We start from the raw sequence: 6,000 nt of genomic DNA, 5'->3' as shown, positions 1-6,000 counted from the left end.
CTGCACTCCAGCCTAGGCAACAGAGCGAGACAGTGGCCCAAAAAAAAATTATTTTCTAACTGGCATTCTGAATAGATAGTAAAAAGATATGATCTCTAAGAAATAGAAGCAAAACACATAAAAAGAAAGCTGAATTGATTGAACAATAAATGAAAACAAAAAACAAGCAAACAATAGCAGACTTCTAATTAAGATGGAGCATTAAGCTGACTTGAACACGACCACCACTCTCATTCTCAAAATGTATATAAAGGATGGATAAAGGATTATTGTTCTTGATGTAATATACAGTGAAGCTAAGAAGCTAGAAATAAAAAGAAACCTTTAGCTACAGTGGTTAGTGAGAGTTGGCTAAACATTCCAAGGACATGGGTTTTCCTCTGGGTCAGGACTTGAGCCCTCAGTCTTCTTGTAGAGCAAGGAACTGAAAATGAAATTCTTGGCATTGAACCTGAAATTGGGAAAGTGCTGACCTCTTCATGAGTGAATTGTAAAAACCTCCACTGCTGGCACAGGGTCTTAGCAAGCAGTAAGTTGCCTGATGGAGGAAGTGGTACGAACCACAGATCCTGAATCCTGACTCATGGCTCATGACAGTGCAGAACACAAATTCACATCATCCAAATGCTTCAGAACCCCAAAGCTCCACTGAGAAATTAAGCCAGAAATTTGTCTCCCAACCAACAAACTCTGTAGTCAGGGCAGAGGTCATTTAGGAACCACATCACGGAGATTCTTTCCCAACTCAGGCCCCATTTAGAATCCTCCAAAATACAAAATTACAGTTAAAATAGGAGCTCATCATCAAAAGGTTTAAAATATATGAGGAACTTCACCACTAGGAAGAAGAAAATCCACAGATAGAATGAGCCAAAGGAACCTGAAATAGTACTGCACTCTAAAAAGCCACAACATAAGTACTTTTAAATGTCCAATTCAATAAAGATTCAAATATATGAATCAGTGATGAAAGATTATAAACCACAAAAAGGCAGGTTTGAGAAATACAGTGTTTCGTTTTATTTTTGAGAGAGTCTCACTCTGTAGCCCAGGCTGGAATGCAGTGCCCCGATCTCCACTCACTGCAACCTCTGCCTCAAGCAATTTTCCTGCTTCAGCCTCCCAAGTAGCTGGGACTATAGGCACGCACCACCACACCTAGCTAATTTTTAAAATTTGTACTAGAGACAGGGTTTCACCATATTGGTCAGGCGAGTCTCAAACTCCTGACCTTCCACCATCTGCCTGCCTTTGCCTCCCAAAGGGTTGAGATTACAGGTGTGAGCCCCCACACCTAGCCTACTTCTTTTTTTGTTTTTGCTAGAATAAGCCCCTTGAAACTTGTATTTAATGTAAACGAGAATGTTAGCAGCTTACAGCACTTGAAAGACCTAGCTTCTAAAATAAGTGAATCCATGTTTTTCATATACATGTATTTGCAAAGTATAGTTTTATTATAATTGTTTAAAAATATTGCCCAGTTGATTTTTTTACACTCCCATCAGATTGGCCTAAGAAAACTGAACTTCTACCCTAAAATTTTTTTTCAAAAAATTGGTATGTAAGTGCTTAATAAATATGTCGGCCAGGTGCAGTGGCTCACACCTGCAATCCCAGCACTTTGGGAGGCCAAGGCAGGCAGATCACCTGAGGTCGGGAGTTCAAGACCAGCCTGACCAACATGGGGAAACCCCATGTTTACTAAAAATACAAAATTAGCCAGGCATGGTAGCACATGCCTGTAATCTCAGCTACTGGGGAGGTTGAGGCAGGAGAATTGCTTGAATCCAGGAGACAAAGGTTGTGGTGAGCCAATATTATACCATTGCACTCCAGCCTGGGCAACAAGAGCAAAACTCCATCTCAAAAAAAAAAAAAAAAAAAAAAAAAAAAAAAGTCACATGTAGCTGGTGGCTACCATACTGAACAGTACAGGAATAGACAGTCCTGAAGTAGATCTATAAATACACGGTGAAATGGTTTATAACCAAGGTGCCAAAGCATTTTTTTATGAAAAGGAAGACTTCTTCAACAAATGGTGCTGAAAAACTGAATAGTGGTTTAAAAAAAAAAAAGAAGCAACTATCTCACACCATTTGCAAAAATTAACTTGAGATGGATCCTACACATAAGTCTAAAAGCTAGAACTAAAAAGCCTAAAGGATAACAGAATACCTTTGCAACCATAGGGTAGACAAATATACCCAGAAAAGCACACAGGAAGCACTACCATAGAAGTACAAATCGGTAAACATTATTCAAATTTAAATCTTCTGCTCATCCAAAGATACCGCTTAAAAAAATGAATACACAAGCAACAGACTAGATGAGAATATTTACAACACATAAATCTTCCAAAAGATTTACATATCAAATATATAAACAATTCAGAAAAAAAAAAATTTTAAAGGAGCAAAAGTCTTGAACACATTCTTCATGAAAAAGATGTACAAATAGCTAATAAGCATATCACAAAGTACTCAACAGCATTAGTCATCAGTGAAATACAAATTAAAACAATAATATGGGGCTGTTATACGCTCACCAGAATAGCTAAAATGTTAAAACTCAGAGAATACTAAATATTGGCAAGGCTCTGGAAGTCTCATACATTGCTGGTAAGAGTGTTAAATGTTATAATTACTTTCGAAAACTTTTTGCAGTGTCTTAAGAATATAATTATATATCTACCCTATGACCCAGCAATTCCACTTCTAGGTATTTCCCAAGAGAGAGGAAAACATGTCCACACAAAGCTTTGTAGAAGAATTTTTGCTTTATTCATAATAGCTCAAAACTGGAAACAGTCCAGGTATCCATCAACAGAAGAATGGATAAATACGATGTGTGTATGTTAAGTTCTGCACATAGAACAGAATACTACTGAGCAATCAGAAGGAACTGCTGATCTACACAACCACATGGGCGAATCTTAAAACCATTCTTCTGAGTAAACCAGATACGAAAGAGCACAGTTATGATGATATTTGTGTAAAGGTCTAGATCAGGTGATAGGAATCAAAACATGGGTTGGTCTGAGGGTGGAGGGGATTGACTGAAAAGGAGCACTAGAGTACTTTCTGAGGAGACAGAATGTTCTTTCTTCATAAGGTGTGGCTGCCATGGGTGTATGCATTTTCAAAACTGGTTGAGATCAGTGAATTATACCTCAAATTTTCAAAATTTCTGCCATACAGAAATTATGACAGAGCAGATTTTATCCACGAATGCAAAGATGTTCACAACATGTTCAGATGAGAGGTAAAAAAATAATAGTATCAACTTAGTATACACTGGGGAAAATATTTTATAGTATTCAACACCCAATCATGGTTAATTTTTAAAATGTGGTAGCCTGGAAGGGCACTTTGGGAGGCCAAGGTAAGAGTATCACTTGAGCCCAGGAGTTTGAGACCAGTCTGGGCAACAAAGTGAAACCTCATTTCTACAAAAAATATAAAAAATTAGCCAGGTATGGTGGCATGCACCTGTGGTCCCAGCTACATGGGAGGCTGAGGTAGGAGGATCACTTGAGCCTAGGAGGTCAACAAAGCCACAGTGAGCCGTAATCCCACCACTGCACTCCATCCTGGGTGACAGAGTGAAACCATACCCCCCCAAAAAGTTATATATAATATATAATTTATATATAATATATAATTATTATATACAATAAAAATTTGTCTATAATAAAATTTATGTATAAGAAATTATATATATACACACACATATATACACATACATACATATATACATACATACATATATACACACATACATACATATATTAACCTAAGAATAGAAAGGTATTTCCTAAACTTGGTAAATTCTCTCTCTCAAAAACCTACACAATGGAAGTTAGGAAATCATTTAAACTAAATAATAATGAAAATATATAAAAACTTGTGGTATGCCGTGAAAGCCATTCATAGAAATACATAGCCTTAAATGCATAAATAGAAAAGAAGAAAGACTACGTTAATGATCTAAGCATCCTCAAAAAGTAATAAAATAGGCCGGGTGCAGTGGTTGGCGCCTATAATCCCAGCACTCTGGGATCTTTCCTCAAGTGATCCGAGGCGGGCGGATCACTTGAGGAAAAGAGTTGGAAACCAGCCTGGCCAACATGGTGTAACCCCGTCTCTACTAAAAATAGAAAGAAAAAAAAATAAGCTGGGTGTGGTGGCAAACACCTGTAATCCCAGCTATTCCAGAGGCTGAGGCAAGAGAATCCCTGGAACCCAGGAGGCGGAGGTTGCAGTGAGCTGAGATCGCGCTACTGCACTCCAGCCTGGTTATACTCCAGCGTGGTGAGAAAAAAAAAAAAAGGAATAAAATAAGCAAATGGCAAGAAAAATTGGAGAGGGGATGACCAGAGTAAGCGGCCTCTTTCTTACCTAAATTCTGAAAAATCGTTACTGGAAGATTATAGTCCAGTCTTACATTTGACATAAATACTAATTTTAGCAGGAGAATGAGAAGTACAAATCAACTTTATTTCTCTGACAGCAGATGTCAGAGGAAATAATGTTTTTTAGCTGAACTGCTGATCTCAAAGGCATATTTATCCTTGAAGGGATTAGATCTGTAACTTGCACGTAATTTGCCAGAACAGTACTATGTTATTTTAAAATAATAGAGGTTTGGACATAAGGTAAACTTTCAACTTGAACTGATGTGGGGAAAAGAGGCTATGACTTAAGCCTCCACCAATAAATGGAGAGATTGAGAGTAGCTAGGTAGGTGTGAGTTGTGTTTAAAATAACCACAGTCCATGCCTGCCTGGCTGGACTGTGGAGTACTTATATTTAAAAACAATTAAAATTTTTTTTTTACTTCCACAATAAAAGTAATATATAATCATTACTTTTAATATATAATAAAAGTAACATATAATCATATAATATATAAACTTTTATATATACTACAATAAAAGTAATATAAAATATATAAGGAAATTTGGAAAGTATGGAAAATAAAAGAAAATTACTCAACAAAGTGCAGTAAAAATGATTTCAAATCATTCTTTTTTGTAGTTATTGCAATACCAATGTTGTCCAGTGTTTTTAAATTCCTTTGAAAGTATTGATAATAACCTATCAGGTAAATGTATCAAAATTCATTTAACCATCATCTTATACAGACAGTAGAGTGTTGCATATTCAATTCAACCACATTTATTCATCAATATTTATAGAGCGTTACTTATACACACTGAGGATATAGAATAAATGGTCCCTTCTGATCTAACTAGGAAGAAAGCATACACTTAGAATGCAATCTGATAAACTCAGGTTGATATTAAAACAGGTGGGCCAGGCGCGGTGGCTCACACCTGTAATCCCAGCACTTTGGGAGGCCGAGGTGGGCGGATCACGAGGTCAGGAGTTCAAGACTATCCTGGCTAACAAGGTGAAACCCGGTCTCTACTAAAATACAAAAACTAGCCACACGTGGCGGCGTGTGCCTGTAATCCCACCTACTCAGAAGGCTGAGCCAGGAGAATCGTTTGAACCTGGAAGCAGAGGTTGCAGTGTGCCGACATCGCCGACATCGAGCTCCAGCCTGGATGACAGAGCAAGACTCCGTTTCAAAAAATAATAAAATAAAATAAAACAGGTGAGCCAGGTGAGAATCTCTGATAGAATCAGGTATAGTGCTCTATACGGAAAAATACAGATCAGAACAACACAAGGAAACAGAAAACACTTGTGTTTTTATCTTTCCAGTCTTTCTCTCCCTTATCACAAACAATGGGAATTGAATTACCCTAAAAATCTTTGCCAATTTTACTGGGAAAAATGAAACCCCATTTATATTTCTAAAGGAAATACAAATTAAATTTGAACATTTCATTATTAAAAAACCTTTTATTTTCTTTGACCTCTTTCTAACATAGTGTTGACATGCCTCTTGTTACGTGTTCTTCATTTAGGGAATAATTTTTGTCTATAATGCTTTTTGCAAATATATTCCCAGTTTTTTTGCCTTCTAATTTAG

This window comes from Saimiri boliviensis, chromosome 10 (genome assembly GCF_048565385.1).
Source record: "Saimiri boliviensis isolate mSaiBol1 chromosome 10, mSaiBol1.pri, whole genome shotgun sequence".
NCBI lineage: Eukaryota > Metazoa > Chordata > Mammalia > Primates > Cebidae > Saimiri > Saimiri boliviensis.
Note: the sequence above shows the minus strand (reverse complement) of the source record.